The sequence below is a fragment of the Hyperolius riggenbachi genome, chromosome 4 (genome assembly GCF_040937935.1).
Source record: "Hyperolius riggenbachi isolate aHypRig1 chromosome 4, aHypRig1.pri, whole genome shotgun sequence".
NCBI lineage: Eukaryota > Metazoa > Chordata > Amphibia > Anura > Hyperoliidae > Hyperolius > Hyperolius riggenbachi.
Genome location: NC_090649.1, coordinates 199,986,861 through 200,011,911, shown reverse-complemented (window position 1 = coordinate 200,011,911; position 25,051 = coordinate 199,986,861). Strand labels below are relative to the sequence as shown.

At 43.2% G+C, this 25,051-nt stretch overlaps 1 long non-coding RNA gene across 1 annotated transcript in view; it reads left to right on the top strand.

The window, feature by feature from the left end:
* The first annotated feature begins 1,653 nt into the window (after positions 1 to 1,653).
* LOC137570622 (uncharacterized) overlaps positions 1,654 to 25,051 on the top strand; it is a 71,556-nt gene continuing 48,158 nt past the window's right edge. Inside the window, exons 1-2 of the long non-coding RNA XR_011031116.1 lie at positions 1,654 to 1,774; positions 19,769 to 19,858. This is a non-coding gene — a long non-coding RNA (uncharacterized lncRNA). The remainder of the gene's footprint in view (positions 1,775 to 19,768; positions 19,859 to 25,051) is intronic.

Genomic DNA, 25,051 nt, shown 5'->3' with positions numbered 1-25,051 from the left:
ACTTGTGTTCACATTTCTTAGCACAATCAGCCCTTTTTAAGCCTATTCTATTGATGTTTTCTGCATCAGATGTGCTTTCTGTATAGATGCTGCCCTAATACCATCTGTGCACAATTCATATACATTGTGCGGGCAGCTTATAAACTGTACTAGTAAAAAGGCCTGCCTGTTAAAAAACGGGTGCTAGGCCACGGCCGCTAGCCCCCCACCACCCCCTTCCCCCCAGACACGTTCCGATTGCCCATCCACCATCGCTGTCCAAAGTATATGCACACTGGGAGATGTTGCTTGCTTGGCAGTTGGAAAAAGCTGTTATTTCCCACAATGCAATGAGGTTCACAGACAGCAAACTCTCAGGTCTGTAAGCAGGGAATCGCACACACACAGGGACAGGACGCAGGGATACTTGCAAATTATTATGTAGGACTAGTGACCTTAGCCCGTTTAAAAACGGGCTAGGCCTGTCACCGTGCACCTCCCATCGTGCGCGCACGTCTGAATGTCCACCACGCACATCTGCTGCGCCCGCGCACTTGCACACACGCCCACCCCTTCCTCCCCTTCAGTGTCTCTACATTCCTCCCTGCACATGCGCAGTACAACAAAACACACACACAGGGCCATGGGACGCAGAGACACTTGTGTTTTATTATAGAGGATTATGCTGCACACAGTTTTGTTTTTTGCATAAACTGCTGTGTAGTGGGCTGCATAGTCTTGTGTTTGCACCCCTCCTTTTTAGGGCCACTCTATTATACGTTTTTGCAGGAGTTGCAGTTGCACTAAGGACTATTGGGTATCCAGTTTAAATTAGTGGCCTGAGCAGGCTCAATATGCCATAGGGATTCCCTCTTGTCATACTGTTCCTCCAGTGTACTCTCTGAAATAGCATTTAGAACAGCAAGAGGTGTTGTCAGGGAGAAATGAATCTTTCTGTCCCCTGTATCTGTGGGCCAGCACACATTTAAACAAGAACTAGGATTGGATCCCCAAAGTTTACAAAAACCCTGAGATCTAAGGAAAAAAATGCCTTTGCATATACATTTCTATGTATACAATTTGAAGACAAGTAATATAAAAAAATAGTAACCACAAACTGCCACATCACCTGGTTTATGCAAGTACATTCTTATGCAGAACATTTGATATCACAAACAATTTAGTACTCTAGACTGCTAATGTCTGTACATTCCTAAGCAGAAAATGTTAAAGCAAGACTGCAAGCCTACCTACCATCAGTTAACCTACCATAGCTGACTAAAGCCCATATAATAAAAGTCTGAGGTGCAAAGACTCAAATCAGTATATTTTGCCCTTAACGCTGAACTAAATCATGAGTAACATCTTTTCGTTTTGGCTTATTGATCCCTTAGTTGATATTTCAGATGTACATACTTTATTTAGCATTCACTCGTGTGTGGCTTATTTTTTTTTCTTTTCAAAACATTGTATTAAGTGAATGCTGATTGCACATACAATGAGTATAGTTGCATTTTGATCATGTCACAAATTTTTAACAATAAAGGATAACAGAACATTATATTTCCATGGAGTAAAAGTAATAAAATGCGGTACTCATTAGAAAAAAGAAAAATAAAGAAAAGTAAACAATAAGGTGGATAATTTCTATGGTTTATGACTTTTTATAGAGCTTCAGATGTAAGTAGAATTCCAAGGTGATGCCATGTTACTGAGAACTGGAACACCCAGCATCAATTTAAGCAAGCGAACAATGAAAGCCTGGCATCTTGTAAACAGAGCACTGGAGTGCCAGGTTTGTCTTTCTATTCATTCTGAAAGCTGGTATCCAGGTTACACAACCAACAGACACACCTTACAGATGGCCTTTTAAAAGAGGGAGAGAACCACATTCCACCAACTTATGGGAAGCCTGGGTTAATTTGCAGAGTGTTGCAATGGCATCTCTGTGCCAACCTGCTTCAGAATGTATTGTTGTTGTAGAGGGATAAGATCTGCATAGAGAGAGGTATGTCAGAAAGGTCAGAATAGTGGAAAAACAAGAGCTTATGAAATAATACGCCTTTTAGGTTTTGTATCAGTCACATGAACAGTTGCTAGCGCCTCCAGATCAAAATGCTGTTAAACTTATTCTTGCACCCATAGTTGCATTGTATTCATACTGCATGTGACTAAATGCAAAATATGAAAATCAATAAAGTACAGTAGTGGTGAAAAACAATAATGGGTTGTGCAAAGAGAATCGGTCGTCGATACAGTATAGCAAATGTTGGGTGGGGCATTATTTAGCAGTTCGCTATACTGTATTATTTACCAGCGCTGCCTCATATACACTTCATTTTCCACCACCAACGCCCAGTGGAAAATGACTAACTGAGTCCGTTGGACCACTACTACAATGGTCATTCCCGCCTGTGGGGTATTACATAGGTTCCTCTCGGCTTCCGAACACTCCAGGTGCAGTAATCAATTCTCTAGCAGTGTAATCAGTTCCTCAAGATAATAATAAAGTTCATAGCACAAATATGTTTACTAAAAACAATGAATTTATTCTTGTATTGCACTTATAATCTCATGACTTTTTAAGAGGGATTAGAGCTTGGGTCTCCCCGCATGGTCTTCTGAGCTGGCCGTAATCATGGTGTTCCTCACCACACCCTTCATGCTGTCCTGTGCAAAGGTAATGCCACCTGGAGCTCCTCCCTTCCAGTAGTAACTGACCAATAGGCGTAAATTACCATTGTAATAGTGTTCCTACGGACCTGGTGAGCCGTTTTCCACTGGGTGTTGGTGGTGGAAAATAAAGTGTAACTGAGGCAACACTGGTCAGGAATGTACATTTTAAGGGGAGAGGCTCACTCCAAGTGATCTAAGCACACCTGGTTTCAAGAGAGACTGCATAATTATTAGTAGGAGGCAGGACATTGACGGATCCATCGATGGGTCTGTAAAGCCTTGATCTGTGTATAATAACCACATTGATTATCATTTATATATTAATTGTCTGGTTTAGTGTATGCACTGTGAAATAGTAGAAATTTGTGCTATTATTAAACGGTTCACCATTTTTTTTCATCTGTACACTCCATGCCATAACCTCTAGAGCCCAGAACCAAGTGCCATTGATGTAACTTATAATTACTGTGAACAGCGAGATGTTTATCTCTCCTAGCAATGGCATATCCAGATATCTCCTACACTTTCCTGTCACTGAATCTGGCAGCATCCAGCACCAATACAACATGCTTGTAAAATGTTCATTGTGGAAAGAAGAGTCATTATCATATTAATAGTACATCAAATTAACATCTGCCAGCACTGACATTCTTCCCATCAATCACTATTGATCAAATAATTTGAGGCCATTCGGAGGCGGCCTGGTGATGCGCTGATCCACCTTTTGCGCAATTATCAAATATCTCTGTCAGAAGTTTTTTACCTGCTGTGAGATGTATATGTACACACACACATGGCCCGCATGTACACACATGGCCTGCATGTAAATATATAAATATTGATTTACAAATCTGGTGAGATTGCCTCAGGCAGTACTGCTGAAACAATTATCAGTAAGCTCTGTGGGATGCGGCTGTTTCCGATGTTATGTAGTACATTATAATGATGTCTAATCTGTATGGGGCAGGGCACAGATCGAAGTCTCTAGAAGATAGCAGCATGCATTTCTGGCAGTCTGCTCTACAGATGGTGGGCAGGCTGGTAAAGAAGTCAAAATCTTTAACAGTGATATTGGCTAATCAAGGTGCTTAGAAACACATAAAAACAGTTCTGGCTCTGAAGCTAAGTACACACATACGATGAATGTCGAGAGAGAGTAGAGGCGCATCACTAGCAATGCATTCGGGACTCCTGAATCTATGGAGGGGTGTGGGGGAGAGAACAATGATTGACGCATGATGGAGTGGACCAGGGGAGTGAAAATAACATTGCCATTGGGCCTGCTCAGATGCCAGAGGTCATTAAGTGATGTCAGGTAAACTCTGTAAACACAGTAGTTATGCAAATGATCGTCGGTCAAAGCCAATTTTATCTAATGTGTGTATATACCTTCAGTGTACAAAGGACTATAAAATTATTTTGTCTAAATGTTGGCTTTATCTACACTGCAAACTCTGAGGCTGCTTTCACAGTGGGACGTTACAGGCGCATGTTAGAGCAGCCTGTAACGCAGCCCAACTCACAGCAATGAAAAATCAATGTGTTGTTCACAGTGCCCACATTGCGTTACATTGTAACGCTACATATTAAAAGAAAGTGCAGCATGCTGTGCGTTATACTGGGCTTTAGCTGCTTTAGACTGCTTGCACATGCTCAGTGACTAGCCACATGGCTAATTAATATTCACTGCACTGTGGTGACGTAACCTGGACTCCTAGTGTTGTCCGGATCATGAATAAATCTTTCATTTGATCCGGATCTTTTTTGTGAGTCGAATTATCCGGATCATCACAATGAACAATTCGGTTCACAGTGGATGTCTGACTGGAAGAAACAAGAACATACAGAATGTACAGTGCAGGGAAAGTAGTGTCCTGCTAGTCATGTCACTCCCAGTCTGCTTCCCTAGTAAAATGATTCAAATGATTTGGTTCAAAGACCTGGATCTTTTCAATGATCCGATTCGAATCATCCGAATCCTTGAAAAGATCCAGACATCCCATCACTATCCTGGAGCGGCTGTACTATCAGTATAGATAGAACGAAAACAGCGCACCAAGAGCTGCATAACGCGGCTCAATCTGACGTCCAACTTCAACATCACCATGCGTTGCGTTAGGGGCACGTTATGCGACCTTAACGTCCCCTAAAACGCAACGTCTTGGTGTGAAAGAGGCCTAAATGTATTACGTTTTTTATTCTTATTCTCTCAAGATGTGTTATCATGAATTTACCCATTTATATTTTACAAAGGTCTGTGAGTGTTTTACTGAAATTTAATAAATGAACTAGCTGATATTTACTTGTACCCTAAAGAACAACACAAAACTGTACCCTTATTACATTATTGTTACTATTATTATCATTCTTGCATCTGTTTTTTTGCGAACATTGTTAAATTTCTTACAGTACAATTTATTTTGTACTATTTAAAGTGGGATGAAACACTGATTTTAAAATTGTTAAAAAAAAAAATCTCCATTGATTAAAATGTATATAAATGAGTCCATTAGGGCCCTTTTACACTTAGGGCCTATTTCCACTACACGCAGATTGGATGCAGAATGGATGCAGAAAAACTGACTCCAATGAATGCCTACGGGCCTGTTTCCACTAAACGCGATTTTTCTGATGCAGATTTTTCCATAGGCATTCATTGGAGTCAGTTTTTCTGCATCCATTCTGCATCAATTCTGCATCCAATCTGCGTGTAGTGGAAATAGGCCCTAATGCCCATGTTTTCCTATGGAACAGTTCCTGAAACTGAAATCTTTTTCACAATGCACTGCTATGGAAAAAACGTGTACCAACGCACACTAACGCATACCAACGCATTAAGAGTAAAAGGACCCTTAGTGACCTATGCCGAGAAGAAGATTTTTCTGCTTTTGCAATTTTTCTGCATTTTCCCTAGGTTTGCAATGATGAAGCAATTTTTGGAGTGATTTTGGGGATTGCGATTTTGGTGCACATTTTGGTGTGATTTTGGAGCTCAAGATGGACGCTCAGCCAGGATGAATATAAAAAAAAAGTATAGACCATGGTGCCACGCTTCAGACAAAGGAAAAGGTGTTAGGCCCGATTCACACTGGCCTTAAAAACGGATGGTTTAGCGGACCGTACTGGTGTGAATGAAAACAGATCCAATGATAACCAATGGATCCCTTCACATTATTCCGTTCGAACTGATCCGTTCAGTCCCTTCCGCCACATGAACTGAAAATTTGGGCCTGGTGCAATTTTTCAGGATTATCGGATGCGTAGCATTGACTATACGCTAACAGAATGGAGAGTCATGGATGGAAAACTGATGCCTTTAAATACTGATCCATTTCACATCCATTTCACACCCATTTCACATTTACACAGATCTATTTTCCATCCATGCCAGCATGAACCAAGCCTTACAGGTTACAGTACATTTCAAATAATGTATTTTTTTAATTCATCACACACAATGAATAATCACGCTTCAATTAGCATTTCCGGAACTATTTTATTTAGTGTTATTATTTCATAACCTAAAATGTTTACTCCTCCTCATTGATAATTCTTAATAATTTAAAACAACAATCAATATGGGCAAGCCTGATTGTGCCTGGCACAGCTTAATTTGCCACTGAACCTGTTTTTGGATACCTGATTGAATCATCAGCATGGTATGTACTCAGAATTTAATTTCAAGAGCCCGTTTAGAGCAAGACCTAGTTGACCTCATTCTAAAATCATCATCAGCATAGCATCCTCTGCTGTGACCTTTCACCTCTTCTCCATAAAGCACCCTGCCCTAATGCCCTACTGGTAATGTAGTCCTCTAGGTTGACACACTGCAGGAGTAGAATGTAAAGTGAGCTTCTGGACTTTTTTGGAATATTTAAAGATAATAAATCCTTCAAAAGTAGTTCGAGTGGCATCTGGCAGTTCTTAAATAGAATCTGTCTCTCTGATTTTTAAATACTGTAATTTTTAGCACATTGGCAGATCAGTTTCAGTTAGGTATACCATCAAGTAACATCACGACTCTTTGCTTCCATTTATATTTAAATACATATTTGAATGTGTAATGTACTGAATTTAACGCATTATATTATATAGGAAAATTGTTGTTTTTTCCCCCCTAGCTGCGGATCATAATGCCCTGTAGTAATGAAGTGCCTAGGTGTGGCAGAGCCTGGCAGGATTATTTTCTTGCATGCACAGAGCGAAGGTGACACCCTTTTTAATTTCAGCAGCAATGAAAACATTATTCAGACACCTATTCATTTAATAAAGTGGGACACAGGAACTTACTGACTTTTTCTCTAACTAGTAGCAGAAAGTGAATTTGACATCCGGTTCCCCATTCCCCCATTCTACATAGTGTACTTATGTGATCAGACTTTACTATTAATTGACTTCATAGTGCTATAAAACTCTCAAGGAGTTTATAATGCTGGATGTGTGTTCCCTGAATTGCTCGGTCACCTGCTCTGTGGGGGAACTAGCCTCTGAGTGCAGAACCTCCCAGTACCCCCCTCGTCCGACCAAATGCAGAGTATGTGGAGCACACTTTAATAGTTGCTCGGCACTTCCAGAAACCAACTTCACAATGTCACACAGTTGCAGCATGACTATACTGAGGAAAGGGTCTACCTAGTACTGGGGTCACATCTGGTAATCTATACTGGGGGGTGGGGCTACCTAATACTGGGAGTACATCTGATAATCTATACTGGGGGGTGGGGCTACCTAATACTGGGGGTACATCTGATAATCTATACTGGGGGTGGGGCTACCTAATACTGGGGGCACTTCTGGATACCTTACTGGGAATGGGGGCTACCTAATACTGGGGGCACAATTGACTAGACTGGGAAGGGTTGCTTATAACTGGTATGTAGTCCATGGACTGGGGGCAAATTTCCTAAACTAAGTCTCATTCTAATGAAGAATGACTACAGCTAAAACAGTTGAGACCCCAATGCAAAACTACTCAATTCATATATGAGCTTAAAGACAGTCACATCTAACTGATGGCAAGGTCATATTGTCAGGCATGAGTCATGCTGCTGTTTGTGGCTCTCCTTTTCCCATCCAGTGCCACAAGGAGAGCTCAACAATGAATGCCCACTCCCTTCCCCTAACCTACTATTCACATATTGCATGGATAACAGTATAGGTATTATTTAGTGTCCATAGATGGAAGAGATAGCATCAGCAGGAAAATCAGGATGGTGGAGGTATAATAGTTCCAGCTAAGTCCAGGGAAATGAAGTACTAATTAGTTTTAATAGTGACAGGCAGGGCTAAGATGCTGGAGTGTTAATGTGCCAGGTAGGCAAAGTGCAAAACAGGAAGCAATGGTAGTTGTTCTTAGAGGAAGATAAGATCATCTCCCTGGCAGTGATGTCACTTTGTATAGGAGTTTACTATCTGATCTTCCTCTGATACAGGCCAGAGTGGGGCACACTCTAACTTGCTTTCCACTGTGTGTTCTGCATGAGATAACACAGCCACACACACCAACCTGCACCGGGAGCCCCTCACCAGAGGCTGCACAAAGTAGGCTACATTGAAAAATGTTTTTGAATTACTGAAAAAGAGTGCAACATAGGTGTAGTATAGATATTTAGCAATAGAGATGGCCTGAACAGTTTGCCTGTGAACAGTTTTGCAGCGAGCAAGGGCTGTTCGTTGTTCTACTGCTCAGGCGCCGGAGACTGTCTTGCGCCTGCACAGTAGAGCAGACCCGACAGCGATCTGGTATTTCCGCCTATTTTGGAGTCGAGAGCCGCCACAGCGCCTGCGAAGGAGCCGGGAAGGTCAATATTTACATGCTGTTGCTGATCGGAGGGCTGCAGCGAGACCCCCGAGGGACGGAGGATGCGTGGGAAGCCTCATTGGGACCCTGAGGCTTCCCACTCCCGCGGTGAGTACCTCCCAGGGGAACTTTTTGATGTTACAGGTTTTCTTTAACAGACCAATGGGGAACCTTGGAGGGAAATATAAAGATGCTTTTCTCTCAGCTATACTCAGTGAGCGTCTGTGTGTAGCGTCGGGTGCGCCGTAATCTTAAATCCTTAACCAAAGCATTACCACTTGCACAGGGTTACCATTTGCATTCGGACTCCTTGGCAACCCCGTCATTAAATTCATTGCTCTTCTTTTTTTTTTTTTGATAAATGTAAATTTACACTAACGTTAGGTTGCTACATTATCTGTCATTTACCGCATTTAAATGTATTCTTTTTTCTTCCTGTAACTTTAAAATCAATTTTCTCTGAAAATGTGGTGTTTCTAGCATGTAAGGGGGCTTTGCTATTAACCGCTAAAGTCGGTGGCTGGCTGCCTGCCATTAAAGACTATGGAGCCCTGTCATGATCGCTGCTGCAGCAGGTATTGCTGGAAGTAGTAGTGCTGCAGCTCAGGCAGTTCTGATCTCTTTCCATGCAAGCTGCATAGCTTGGTCTGCCTTTCCCTGCTGTCAGCTTGTGACTGATTATCATTCACCTGTGTGGGAATCTGCATGTCTGCTCCCATTGGATGACCTCAGTATAAAGATCTGCTTCCTGCAGGACTCCTCGGGTTATCATAGCTTCAGTTTAAGCCTGTCTTGCTGTTGCTTCAGCCCCCGATCGTGTTTCTTGTTCTAAAGATACTTTGCTGGTCTTTGCATCATATATTGGTTCATTGCCAATATATATGCATACCAGCACGTTTATTATTTTCCTTGTATTCGTGTTACGTTGATACATCAGTGTCGCTGATGTATACGTACACGAACTGTTTATATCCTGTGTGCAGTTAGTCAGCTTTCCAGCACGTTTTGGTAGGTTGCGCGTATCGTGATCACCCGTGCTGAGTTAGTTACCCTGCTCCTGGTTCTGTTTGTGGATTGCGTTCATCTCTGCGAAGAGATAACGAATCCTTCTGAATCCTGTTCTGTTACCGTTTGTGGATTGCGTTCATCTCTGCGAAGAGATAACGAATCCTTCTGAATCCTGTTCTGTTACCGTTTGTGGATTGCGTTCATCTCTGCGAAGAGATAACGAATCCTTCTGAATCCTGTTCTGTTACCGTTTGTGGATTGCGTTCATCTCTGCGAAGAGATAGCGAATCCTTCTGAGTCCTGTTCCCTGTATTACTCCAGTCCTAGTCAGTGTTCCTGCTTATGTCATATATCGGTTCATTGCCGATATATACATATGTTAGTCAGACGTTACAAATAGTTTCATTAATAGCTGTAATTGTAATACGCTAGGAAAACATACTTATTGTATTTTTGTCTGTGTTACGTTCATCTATCTTGATCCTGCTATTTCCTGACTATCCTGTCCTGTCTTTGTGAGGCACGCCATCGCTGCAAACACATTGGCTGCCTCATTCCAGTCTGTCTTGTTGTGGACGCTTGCTGTCACTAAGTAGCGGCTAGCTAGCAAGCGTTCATTCTGTCTACCTGTCCTGATCTCCTCAGTTCTGGTTTATGCGCTCAGCGCTACCTTGCGCTGAGACGTTATCGCGAAAGTATTGTTTGTGGCTGTCGGATCTGCACCGCCTCTGTGCGCCACAATCTCCTTTTGGAGTCAGTCCTCCCCTCCACTATACTAGGGATAGCCTGTTTCCTTGTGCTAGTGTGTGTACCTCCTCCACGTCAGCTCATACGTTGCATGCTGACTGTGGAGAATACACCACCAAGCCTTACATTATGATAACCCCATTACCAATCCCCATTGTGGGGGGGATTCCCAGAAAGTATGACACTGTTAATTATGGTTCCTGTTCCTTTAAGAAATTTGAAGAACTTAACTCTGAAACAGAAAATGGGTTTTTCTCAGAATGTGCCAGGTTCCTGGCCAATCCCGATCTCCAAGCGACTCCTGTTTCAACCTGGGCACTCCAGCTAAGTTATATTTTGTTTAAAGGGGAATTGTTTCAGTGGGCATTTGATGTCCTCAATCATACCAATTTGAAAGAGAGACCGCTGGAATTTCTAGCGTTTGTGATCCATAACTGGCTGCGCAAAACTAATTTGCCTTACCCTTTTAATGAACTCCTGGCAGCAGGCCAATCAGCTGCTCCTTCAATTGCTTGCAAAAATGATCAGCAAGCAGAGAGTGTTCCTGATAATTTTCCTGCAGCTTTGAATAAATCACCAAAGGCAGCAGGGTCTAAGGCAAAACGCAAACGTTCTAAGAAATGTGTCCGATCTGCAGAGTCGTTATCCTTAGCGACTGAGACCTATAGTGAGATTCTGCGATTAACAGATAATGAAATGCAATTGTCTTTCAGGGGAGTTAAATGGACTTATGAAACTACTAATGAACTTTTATCACTGGCTAGGGAAAATAAAGATTTCTGTTTAAAAGAATTATCTGAGTATGATTATGAGGAGATATTACAGAGTATTGAACAAATCAACTTATTTGTGAAGCAAGGGAAGTTTGCATACACTACAGTTCAACACTTGCTACAGGTATTGGAGATTCTTAAGAATAAGGAATCTGCCAATCACCTGCTAATTAACCCAATACATGTCCCTGCCACAATCATATCTGCAAACTGTGATCAGCCTGAATGTTCAGCTAAGTATGCATGGGATCCCCCATTCGAGAAGGGAGAGATGGAAGCCCTGGTCTGTGAATGGAAGAATGATTCAAGTTCATTTTGTCAATTTTACAGTGCAAAAAGTGAATTCGTATTGAATGCATGCATTAAGTCGGCCTATAACCTAATAGAGATTGGGGTGTGTAGGTATGACTTTGTGGCTCCATTGATTGATGTGTGGGAACTGATTTTGGATGATTTTTATGTGACTCCGAATTCGCAAATTTGGCGTTCTGACCCGCCTGCTTCAGCACCTTTGGCTGATTCAGCAGGTGATTCGGAGCTCTTTTTGTGTGAAATTGAACTTCCTGCAATTCCACCCTGTACCATGGATAACTCAGTGTTACTTCCCAGTAAAACAGAAGCCACTGATACTTTCTTAACCTTGCCCTGCACAAATTTCTCAGCAGAGAATCCAGAGGTCCTGCTGACTTCTGAGTCCAGCCTAGCCAGTACTCATGACTCTTTGTTCAGTGAAACAGACATTAGAAAAATCTTGCCTGCCTCTGCAAACACTTCTGCAGAAATTACCTGTGTTAATAAAGTTCAACTCCTGTCTGATCCAGCAGATGCCAATAGATGCATTACATTATCTTCTGAGTCCCAGCAATCCTGCCTAGAAACCTCAGAACCCCAGCATCTGAATTTCCCAATTTTACAAATGAATGGTGATTCAGATGCGCAAACATTGTGTCTTGATCTTCCTGTTTCTACACCTCGCTCTAGTTTCGTGAATAGCTCAGAGCATCTGCTATGTGAACCTGAAATCGCAGAATTATTACCTTGTTCAGAAAATGTTCCAGTAAATTTGCCCTGTATCGTGAATAGCTCAGAGCATCTGCTATGTGAACCGGAAATCGCAGAATTATTACCTTGTTCAGAAAATGTTCCAGTAAATTTGCCCTGTACCATGAATTGTGCAGTAGATCTCTCCTATGAAGCTCAGGTCACAGAATCCTTATGCTGTCCAGCAGGTGCTTCCATGGTTTTGCCCTGCAATATGGACTGTTCAGTGATCCTGTCCAGTGAAGCTGGAGTCGCAGAGTCCTATGCTTCACCCAGTACTTTGGGTACTTCAAACCCTCTAGCAGAAGACTCTGAGGCACTGCTTACCTCAGTGGGTGTTGCAGCAATATTCACTTGTTTAGCAGCTGTCTTAGAATTAAAGTCCACTCTAAATAAACTTGATGAATCTTTGTCTGATGAAGCAGAAGTCATTGAAATATTGTCCTCGTCAGCAAGTGTCTTAGATACCTTGCCCTGTACACAGTCTGATTTAACCAATGTTGTTGAGTCCCTCTCCAGTGTTGTAACAGCCGAGGAACTCCAGCCCTGTCCTCTGAATGTTTCAGAAGTCTTGCCCTGTAACATGGATAATTCTGATTCTCTGGTCAAAATAACAGAAGTCTCAGAATTTCAGTCTGATTTAGTAAGTGTTCCTGAAAACCCGCCTGGTATCTTGGAAAATTCTGATTCTCTGGCCGGTGTGGCAGAGATTCCGGAGTTCCCTTCCTGTCCAGGGAATTCCTCAGATTTGCCTAGTCCAGTGGGGGTTTCTGCAATACTGACTTGTTCTGCAGCCCCTCATGAGCTCCAATCCAGTGTATTAGATGAGTCTCTGTCCAGTCCAGAGGAAGTTGTGGAGTCCCTATCTAGTTCAGTGCATATATCAGAAGAGTTGTCCTGTCTTATTAGTGCCCCTGAACCTGATTGGTTAATAACCTTGCTGGAATCAGTGACATCTAAGTCTGATCCTGCATTCTTTTGTGAGAGTCCAGTAGTTGCGAAGTCTAGTCATGATGGATTTTTTTTGGCCAGTCCTGGTTTTGGTCCTATCTTGGCTGACCCTGAGGCTCACAGTTCCTTGACATGCCCAGAGGTTTCTCTTGTGCCAGTGTGCCCAGATGTGCTTTGTGTGCCAGAATGCCCAAGTGTGTCTAAGGTGTTAGCATACTCGGATGCTTCCTTAGGGGAGATATGTTCTGATGTTGCCAGTCTGCCTGCATGCCCAGAGATGGTTCTGGTCCCTGAAAGCCCTGATCTTGATGTTGGTCCTTGTAACCCTGACTCGGGAATTGCCATAGGTTCCATGGGGGTTCTTGATAGCTCTCCATGTGAGCCTAAAGGGCGTTCTGACCTTTTGGGATCTCTTTGGAGCTTTAAAGTGTTCTGGGAGATCTCTGAGGAAGCTTGTCCTGGTACCTTGGACTGGTTCAACAGTGGGTTTTGTGTTGGTAAAGACAGTTCCGGTGGGCATTGCAAAGGCTTTGGCATTTTTGGACGGTCACTGGAAGGCAGTGGGTATCGCTCAGAGAGCTTCGGGGGGCTTTCTTCTGGAAATCATGGTTCTGATGGGTGTCACACTGAGACTTGTAGTACTGATGGGCATGGTTCTGTAGGTTCTGGTTCTGATGGGTCCAGTCTTGTGATGACTGATTCTGGAATTTGGTCTTGCCGGGCTGTCCCGGTCATCATGAATTATCAGTTAGGTTGTCTCCTTGGGAATGTCAGTTTTGAGAGGCGTCTGGTATCCGCCTTTAAGGGCGGGGGTACTGTCATGATCGCTGCTGCAGCAGGTATTGCTGGAAGTAGTAGTGCTGCAGCTCAGGCAGTTCTGATCTCTTTCCATGCAAGCTGCATAGCTTGGTCTGCCTTTCCCTGCTGTCAGCTTGTGACTGATTATCATTCACCTGTGTGGGAATCTGCATGTCTGCTCCCATTGGATGACCTCAGTATAAAGATCTGCTTCCTGCAGGACTCCTCGGGTTATCATAGCTTCAGCTTAAGCCTGTCTTGCTGTTGCTTCAGCCCCCGATCGTGTTTCTTGTTCTAAAGATACTTTGCTGGTCTTTGCATCATATATTGGTTCATTGCCAATATACATGCATACCAGCACGTTTATTATTTTCCTTGTATTCGTGTTACGTTGATACATCAGTGTCGCTGATGTATACGTACACGAACTGTTTATATCCTGTGTGCAGTTAGTCAGCTTTCCAGCACGTTTTGGTAGGTTGCGCGTATCTGGATCACCCGTGCTGAGTTAGTTACCCTGCTCCTGGTTCTGTTTGTGGATTGCGTTCATCTCTGCGAAGAGATAACGAATCCTTCTGAATCCTGTTCTGTTACCGTTTGTGGATTGCGTTCATCTCTGCGAAGAGATAACGAATCCTTCTGAATCCTGTTCTGTTACCGTTTGTGGATTGCGTTCATCTCTGCAAAGAGATAACGAATCCTTCTGAATCCTGTTCTGTTACCGTTTGTGGATTGTGTTCATCTCTGCGAAGAGATAGCGAATCCTTCTGAGTCCTGTTCCCTGTATTACTCCAGTCCTAGTCAGTGTTCCTGCTTATGTCATATATCGGTTCATTGCCGATATATACATATGTTAGTCAGACGTTACAAATAGTTTCATTGATAGCTGTAATTGTAATACGCTTGGAAAACATACTTATTGTATTTTTGTCTGTGTTACGTTCATCTATCTTGATCCTGCTATTTCCTGACTATCCTGTCCTGTCTTTGTGAGGCACGCCATCGCTGCAAACGCATTGGCTGCCTCATTCCAGTCTGTCTTGTTGTGGACGCTTGCTGTCACTAAGTAGCGGCTAGCTAGCAAGCGTTCATTCTGTCTACCTGTCCTGATCTCCTCAGTTCTGGTTTATGCGCTCAGCGCTACCTTGCGCTGAGACGTTATCGCGAAAGTATTGTTTGTAGCTGTCGGATCTGCACCGCCTCTGTGCGCCACAATCTCCTTTTGGAGTCAGTCCTCCCCTCCACTATACTAGGGATAGCCTGTTTCCTTGTGCTAGTGTGTGTACCTCCTCCACGTCAGCTCATGCGTTGCATGCTGACTGTGGAGAATACACCACCAAGCCTTACAAGCCCACTGTAAACAGTAAGTTCGCAAACATTTGTGGTAAATTTGCATTCTAAAATGTTATGTTTGCTACATCACTATTTAACAATTGTAGCTTGCTAGTTTTCTAAACATATGTCTAGAAAAGTTTAGAAAACACAGATTCTATTTCTTAGCCTTGACCAAATTCGCCAAAGTGATTCCTTGTTCTGGCCATTCCTATCACGGACACAGTGCTGTGAATCCCTTTTGTACAATTACAATAGAATCTTAGTTATATGACACCTACAGAGATTGTAGAGTAATGTTGTTTCTGGTTGCTTGAGAGTCACTGTTAACATTGACCAACTAACATATAGCTGGTATACTACACCTCTTACTATACCCAAAACATAAACTATTTTAATACAGTAATTGAAAAAAAATTAATGGTGCCCATACATGTTACAATACAAATGTTCAATTTTCCTGTTTATTCAACCAAAACGATCAAATCAAATAAATGTTTAAAAGAATCTTTTGTTCGATCAAGAAAAAATAATCGATTATCTTGTTTTTTCAATAAAAATCTGATTGGACATGTTGGAAAAAACTTTATATTCAAACTAACGGAAAATTCGAACAAAATTATTTGACCTGGCCATTTTTTACAAAAAAGGTCACTGCAGCTTTAAGGGCTTGCTGCAGGGCCCTCCCACTTTTCTGCACACCAATAGAGCTTTCTGTTGGTGGGCTGTGATCGCTCCCAAAATGTTTATTTATTTTTTTACAAATATTTATATATTTATTTTTACAATAAATTTTACTAGATTTTTTATTTTTTATTTTATCCCTCCCCGCCAGCCATCAGCCTATAACAGCAGATCGCTGTAGTGCCTACCAGGGGGACAGCCGACTGTCCACTCCCCAGTACAGCGCTGCTGTAGATTGCAGCGCTGTACTATGTAAATAGACGGCGGTTTCGCCATCTAACAGTATCCTAGGGAGGAGACTGATCAAGGAACGGAGCTCCATCATTCTGTGCACCGGATCTCTTGCAAAACCTCGCCCCAGGACTTTGTGCCGTGGAATGGTCCTGGGGCTGCTGCCGCATTCACGCGAATTGGCGTGGAGCAGTCGGCAAAGGGTTAAACAAAAAAAATGAAAAAAATTGTACCATGTATGGGCACCATAAGCCAAATAAAGACAAACTTCCCGTAAATGCAACAGTTTTATTATTGTATAGTTTACTTTTATTTACTGTAAAAATAGCTTAGTGAATCTTGCAAAGCCGGGACTATTAACTGTAAATGACTGACTGTATGTGCTGCAGCATTGTATTTATCATCATCACAAATGTGGGGACTTACTTACATTTTTAAACTGTAATAATTACTAGTACATACTCAAAAAACGTTCTAATTGTCGTAGTGGTGGAAAGGGCAGTCACTAAAATATGTCTACTCAGTGACCTTCCGTGACATTACCAGGGGAACAAAATAACAAGAGACCACCCGCATAATATTATACGCACTAGCTGAGACATGTCCTCTGTTATTCCTGGAGAGGGGGTCAGGTCACATTTTACATAAATAAACTGCCAGCTATTTGAGTGAAATTATGCCGACAGTATTAGAAAGATAAAGTTTAACATACTGTGGACTACTATCAAAATTGGACACAGAAGGGAAAAAGAGTCAATTTTTCCAGACCAGTGGAGTACCTAGGGAATTTGACTGATTATTTACAGACACCACCCAAAAACAACCAATTTTTTTGATGGGAGAGTTGGCGGGTTGGGGCGCAGAGCATGTCGCTGCAAATTTTTTGGGAAAAGGAGTCATCAGGATGTCGGCGGAGCTAACCATTATGAAACTCTGTACTCTATACAGTGCTGCAGAAGATGTCAGTGCCACTGGCTTCTGCAACAGCAGACTGCCCTGCATTATTCATTAATTACTCTGATCAGGATAAATAATAATAGTCTAGGGCACTCTGGTATTACAGCAGCCAGTGAACATAGCTGCTAATGACAGGCAAATTCTGAAGCACTAAACACATCCTGCCACCTCTCCCTTGTAATGTCCCAGCTGCAGTACAGCAATCATTCTCTCCACTCACCCTGCTGCTCTGCGCATTCACTCATTGCAGGCTGTGTGTAGAGAGCAAGGAAACACATTGCCCATGGGACAGGAAGGGGGAGGGGTGCTTCATCTAGTGCAGGAAGTAGTACAGTCCGTTGCACTCTGTACTGCTATTTTCCAGAATGTTGCCCAAACTATTAAAAAAGTTCCAGGTGGAAAACCACGCTATGGCTACACCTGGTGCTGTGAGCAATTGCAGCCTTATGGTAGCCTTATGGTAGGTACACCACTGGTCACCACCAATAACTGTTGCCTGGTATTGGTGTGTGATTCAGTTAAACACATGGTGGAAGATACTGTGTGTTTAGGTTCAAGGGGCTCACTGCTGAATTAACCCTCTCTGTGGTAAGTATGCCAAACTTTGCCTGTTGCCCAGCCAAATATTTCTGCACTGCCAGGCTATGGGTAGATCTGTCCACTAAGGTACCATGATGAACTTTCAAATATTCGAGACATATCATTGTCGGTGGGCCTGGCAATGGTAGACCATGAAGGAGGGAGCCACAGAATCAAAAGCTGAAGTTACGGTATTGTGATATTGAGCAGCTGCTAGTTCATGGTCAGTAAAGGAGGGTAGAGTGAGTAGAAGACGCAGAGAGGTTAATAGTGTCTGGAGATTGAGGTTGCAAATGTTTCTTGTAAAGATAGGTGTCAGCGAACAGAGAGGATCTGATTACTGGTGATCTGCAATATCACCAACAATACAGACGTAACCTGATTATTGATGATCTGCAGAATCACCAATAATACAAGTGTAACTAACCTAAAACAGTAATGACAATAAAGACAGTATCAATTCACAAGATCGTGGAAATATCCACCACACAGCAATTCCTCAGAGGTGTGGTTACCTCTGAATGGGAACCCCGTATGTGATGTGAGATCCTCTAAAGACCAGAAGAGGAATCTCAGCCTCTGGCAGTAACAGTCTGCTAGGGCAGGCGTCTCAGAGAGGCAAGCCTCAGAGATTACCCACCAGTGGGAGACGTTCCACTGGAGGGAGAAAGGTCAGACAAGCAGAGGTTCGGCAACAGAAAGGCGGCAACAGTACAGAAACGGAAGGCTGATTCAGAGTCGGTAAACAGGCAGGGTCGGCAACTTGAATCAGATAGGCAGAAGTACAAGAGCGATTAGAGTAAAGAGTAGTCAGGAATAGCCAGAGTCAAAACACAGGTAAATATACAAATACAATCCTAATCTAAGGTGTGACGTCCTTGGTATCAACACCTAGGAAACTGGACTAAGGTCTGAGCGCTAACACCGAAGTATTCACAACAGCAGACAACCTGCTACTGACACACAAGCCCTATATGTAGCCAGAGAGCTGCCCAGTGCCGCCCCAGAGCCCCAGCCAATCCAAGGACCTACTGAAGTCAGCTGACCGACCTGGTCAGCTGACTCCCCTTCTGGAAGCATAAAGTTCCTGTCTTCTCGCGCGTGCCCGCGTATTGCAGAGACCATAGGCCAAGGAAGGACCGACCGACCCCACAGATGGCGACCTTGCGACGGAGCCCACCGGACTTGCGGACTCCGCCACTCGCACAGCCCCACCCGCCCGTAAGGACGCGGAAGAATCCGCTTGCAATGCGGAGTCCGCTGCCACGTGCATACTGGCAGCGGGTCCGCTATTTGTTACATTTCTGTACTTGTGTATAGAAGTCTGCAGTAGGGTTTGTGTCGAGATTGGATGGAAGGACAGTGAATTTGTGTAAATTATCATCAGACAGCGGGAGGGTAGAGTTAGTGAAGTTGGATAAGGAACAGTATTTAGTAAAGATTAGGTTGAGTGTGTGGCCATCGGTATGGGTTGCAGTGGTGGACCACAGTGTGAGGTCAAGGGAGGTGGTAAGTAACAGGAACTTAGAAGCACAGGGGTTGGGAATGTCAATGAAGAAGTTTAAGTCCCCAATTATGTCAGTGGACATGGAAAGGAGATGTCATACTCAGTAGTGGTCTAAAAAAAAGACTGGCTGGACCTAGGGGATGATAGATAACAGCTATTTGGGTAAGAGTAACAGTAAAAGGGGGAATAGATTCGGATTAAGTGGACTTGGAAGGATGAAAAGCAGAAGGCTGGGGCAGGAGGAAGGGGGCTGCATGAACAGTGTTATGAAAGAATGATTCCTACACTACTGCCATGTTCATTACCAGATATGGGTGTGTGGCTGAACTGTAGGCCGCCATATGACAATGCAGCGGGTGAGATAGTGTCTGAGGGAAGCAACCATGTTTCAGTTATTCCAAAAAAGGTGAGGTCATGTGAGATAAAGAGGTGGCTATGTTCCAGTATGTTACATACAGAGCGAGGCACCTGGAATGGGAGTCAGATGATTGGGGGCGTTAGATATGTTAATAAGGTTATTTGTGTGAAGAGAGTTTTGGGGTATATTTTATAACACATAATGCATCCAGAGTAAATTGAGCTATAAATCCCCTTTCTCCTATATTGCTGTCACTTACAGTAGGCAGTAAATATCTGTCAAATATGACATGCTTTGGACTAGTCCATTTCCTCATGGGGATTCTCACTATTCTCCTTATTTACAAGGCATTCCCTGGAAAGGATCTATACAAGTATGCAGGCTGACCTACATGTTTGAACAGCATTCTGCCAGTTGGACCGAGCAACTGCCATTCAGTAAGTGCTTTTAACAATGCATACCATAATGTCTGTGCTTGGATTTGGATAACATGACTGCGTTTCTTTGCAAACATTTTAGGCTATTTGATTTGGCTCCCAAAGTAACTACATACACCCTGTGTGTTTTACTCTAAGGCACATGTGGTCTGGGAAATAAGCAATGCACCATTTTCAATATATGCTTAGTATAGGTGTAGGATATATTATACATGATGTATTATCCCAATGAGAGACATATTGCTTAAAATATGTAACACATCACAGAAATACTAAGCCATGTCTTTCCCTTATGCCTTCAGTAACTATTTCTTCATTAAATTCTAATAGTTTAATAGGGCTGCACACAACTGCAATAGAAAAAAAGCCTGTTGATTTGTTTATTTATTTCCTATAAGCCTACTGTTTATATCTTCCACTATGCAAAACCACAGTTCATTCCTTCAGATATCAAGACTACACAGTTCCAACTCTGAACATAAGGTTGGCCCCATGGACTGTAACCTATCCTGGCAGTAAAGGCTCTGCTCTGACAACATGAATACCTCTGCTCTTTGCTTATTCACAGCCTTCTTTAGACAGGGGACATTTTAGTGGATCAAGTGGTGAGTTTGGCACCCAACATAGGAATTCATGGTTATGGCTGATCGTATACTAGCATTTATTTGGGCAACGGGGTCAGGATGTTAATTTTAGGCACTCAGAGGGGAGAATTAGGGTTAGGTATTAGGTGGGGGCCTAACCTCTAGGGTTAAGTATTAGATGGGAAGTTTTTGTTAGACAGATTGTTAGTTTAGGTTTTCTTGCTAGGCACTTACAGGGCAGGGTAGGGTTATGCTCTCGGTGGGGGAGAGTCCTTGTTTGCACTTACATGGGGCGGGGGGTGGTTAGGCTTTAGGTGGGGGGTTCATGTGAAACACTTACAGGGGAAGGGGGGTTAGGCTTTAGGTGGGGGGTTTCTTGTTAGGCACTTACAGGGGGAGGGGGTTAGGCTTTAGGTGAGGGTTTCTTGTTAGGCACTTACAGGGGGAGGGGAAGGTTAAGCATTGGTTCGGGAGTTCTTGTTAGGCACTTACAGGGGGAAGGGGGGTTAGGCTTTAGGTGGGGGGTTTCTTGTTAGGCACTTATAGGGGAAGGGGGAGAGTAGGCTTTAGGTGGGGGTTTCTTGTTAGGCACTTACAGGGGGAGGGGAGGGTTAAGCATTGGTTCAGGAGTTCTTGTTAGTCACTTACAGGGGAAGGGGGGGTTAGGCTTTAGGTGGGGGTGTCTTGTTAGGCATTTACAGGGGAAGGGGGGGTTAGGCTTTAGGTGGGGGTGTCTTGTTAGACACTTACAGGGGAAGGGGGGTTAGGCTTTAGGTGGGGGTTTCTTGTTAGGCACTTACAGGGGGAGGGGATGGTTAAGCATTGGTTCAGGAGTTCTTGTTAGGCACTTACAGGGGAAGGGGGGTTAGGCTTTAGGTGGGGGTGTCTTGTTAGGCACTTACAGGGGAAGGGGGGGTTAGGCTTTAGGTGGGGGTTTCTTGTTAGGCACTTACAGGGGGAGGGGATGGTTAAGCATTGGTTCAGGAGTTCTTGTTAGGCACTTACAGGGGAAGGGGGGGTTAGGCTTTAGGTGGGGGTGTCTTGTTAGGCACTTACAGGGGAAGGGGGGGTTAGGCTTTAGGTGGGGGTTTCTTGTTAGGCAGTTACAGGGGGAGGGGATGGTTAAGCATTGGTTCAGAAGTTCTTGTTAGGCACTTACAGGGGAAGGGGGGGTTAGGCTTTAGGTGGGGGTGTCTTGTTAGGCACTTACAGGGGGAGGGGAAGGTTAAGCATTGGTTCGGGAGTTCTTGTTAGGCACTTACAGGGGGAAGGGGGGTTAGGCTTTAGGTGGGGGGTTTCTTGTCAGACGCTTACAAGGAAGGATTAAAGGAATATATTGATAAATTAAATTACTGATAGTTTGTTTGTAGGTAGTTGCACAACTCAACACCCAAATCATGCAGCTGCGCAGCAATACTTACTTGTATATTAGCTCTATGTGTCTGTTTTGCGTATCAATGTTACAGAGTCATTAAACAACATTTGACACACCTCGTATCTTCTCTCTCTTTTTTAGGGGAAGGGGAGTTTGTTCACAAAATTCGCTCTTAAATGATCCCACGTTACTAATTTCTTAAGTATAAGGAGAGACAGTATATGCGATAAACAGAAAAGGAGGGATAATTCATGGGATATAGTGATAAGGAAAGCTAAAGCTCGATGTAAGATAGATAAGGCGAGATAAATAATGAGTTAAGAAGTTATAAGTCATTGAAGTTAAGACAGGTAAGGAGAGATAAATCATACGTTAACAAGATTAGTGTTTAGAGACGAGGTGATGGTTAAGGCTAGGCTCAAACTGGTGTTAAGGATCAGTTTGGGTGATGGGTCAACATGGGTCATATTGAGGGTCTCATAACGGGTTAGGGTTAGTGTTTGGCAAAGGTTAGGGGGAGGGTTAGTGCCATCAATGAACTCTTCCTGCTAGTGGTAGGTCACATGAGTGGAGTAACCCAGTTGTTGACTTTTTGTCCCTCAGTGCTGAGAGTTCTGCACTGAAATCAAGACTCACCAAGTTGTTAGTACCAAGGACCAATCACCAATGCACTGCAATGTGATAATTATACTAAAGCTGCACTATCAAATGACAATTTTAAACTATGACAGGCTCATTTAACCACTTTATCCGCCAGTACAGTATATCTACATCCTCTGAGACTTCATCTAAGCCATGAGGATGTAGATATATGTTTGTAGCTGAAGCACAGCTGTGCCTGATTGGGCTTTCTCCTGTGCACACTTCCGGCAACACTAATTGGTGAGAGGGAATATATGTTCCCTGAGCCAATAAGAGTGATTTTTACTATTAAAAATACTTCTATTTTCTCAGTTCATAGTGAAAAATACCCACTGTAGCATTATTTCAGAATCAAATATCCTCACCATAAATTATGACAGGAAAATAATATAAGTTTTGTGATAAATAATAATAGCCAAACAAAGTTTGCAGGGTTTTTTTTATCTACAGTAGCACTTTTTATTTTTAAACTGGAATTGGTAAAACTGAGAAATAATGTGTTTTTTCTATTTTTTTTCTCTTTTTCCCATTAAAATGCATAGAAAGCAAAATTTGTACTGGAGGAGTAGAAAAAAATAGGGGAGTGGGAAGACACCGGGAGCCCAAACTGGTGTATTATCTCAGGCGTATTAGGTCAGCACAACATTGAGTAGTAAGTTATACTCACAAAGCTGGGTTGCATAAAAGGCAACCACTTCCAATAGCTTGTGGGGAAGTACCGTCCCCACTCGGCCTTGTAACTCGGGTGGTCACAACTCCTTGGAAAAACACCACCTGCCAAGGTGGTATCCCCTCAGGGGAGAATCAGCATTCAATGGAGATAGGAGGCGCCCAGGTGGGTACTTGTGACTAGCTTTGACTGGTCAGCATAACTACCTATGACTATAAAATGGTAATACATGTACATATAGGTAAGAAAGGATCCTACCTTGTTAACTGGTCAGGAGTCATTCATAAATTCAAAGACAATTACTTTAATTGGGCACTTAAAATGACAATGCGTTTCGCGGTGAAAACCGCTTCATCAGGTCGTGTACTGTACCGGTATCAGAAGTTACCCTGGCTTGGGCGCATGGGTAACTTCTGATACCGGTACAGTACACGACCTGATGAAGCGGTTTTCACCGCGAAACGCGTTGTCATTTTAAGTGCCCAATTAAAGTAATTGTCTTTGAATTTATGAATGACTCCTGACCAGTTAACAAGGTAGGATCCTTTCTTACCTATATGTACATGTATTACCATTTTATAGTCATAGGTATTTATGCTGACCAGTCAAAGCTAGTCACAAGTACCCACCTGGGCGCCTCCTATCTCCATAGAAAACAAAATTGTTTGAGGGAAAAAATGCCATATAATGAAAGCCTAGTTTGTCTTGGAAAAAAAAAAGATTTATATTTCATTTAGGTGTCATAAGTATGGATAAAAATATTGGTGATTAAATAAGGAAATAGCAAAAAAATTCAAAACTGCTCTGGTCTACAAAGGGGAAACAAGGTTTGGATGCAAAGTGACTAAAATGTACTTTGAAGCAATGGGGGTTCTAGATAGTGTTGGGCGAACATCTAGATGTTCGGGTTCGGGCCGAACAGGCCGAACATGGCCGCGATGTTCGGGTGTTCGACCCGAACTCCGAACATAATGGAAGTCAATGGGGACCCGAACTTTTGTGCTTTGTAAAGCCTCCTTACATGCTACATACCCCAAATTTACAGGGTATGTGCACCTTGGGAGTGGGTACAAGAGGGGAAAAAATTTAGCAAAAAGAGCTTATAGTTTTTGAGAAAATCGATTTTAAAGTTTCAAAGGGAAAACTGTCTTTTAAATGCGGGAAATGTCTGTTTTCTTTGCACAGGTAACATGCTTTTTGTCGGCATGCAGTCATAAATGTAATACATATAAGAGGTTCCAGGAAAAGGGACCGGTAACGCTAACCCAGCAGCAGCACACGTGATGGAACAGGAGGAGGGTGGCGCAGGAGGAGAAGGCCACGCTTTGAGACACAACAACCCAGGCCTTGCATGAGGACAAGAAGCGTGCGGATAGCATGCTTTGTACCGCCATGCAGTCATAAATGTAATAAAGATAAGTGGTTCAATAAACAGGGACCACGCGGCAAGGCTAACCCAGCAGCAGCAGACGTGATGGAACAGGAGGAGGCGCAGGAGGAGAAGGCCACGCTTTGTGAGACACAACAACCCAGGCCTTGCATGAGGACAAGAAGCGTGCGGATAGCATGCTTTGTACCGCCATGCAGTCATAAATGTAATAAAGATAAGTGGTTCAATAAACAGGGACCACGCGGCAACGCTAACCCAGCAGCAGCAGACGTGATGGAACAGGAGGAGGCACAGGAGGAGAAGGCCACGCTTTGTGAGACACAACAACCCAGGCCTTGCATGAGGACAAGAAGCATGCGGATAGCATGCTTTGTACCGCCATGCAGTCATAAATGTAATAAAGATAAGAGGTTCCATAAACAGGGACCGGCAACGCTAACCCAGCAGCAGCAGCAGCAGCACACGTGATGGAACAGGAGGAGGCGCAGGAGGAGAAGGCCACGCTTTGTGAGAAACAACAACCCAGGCCTTG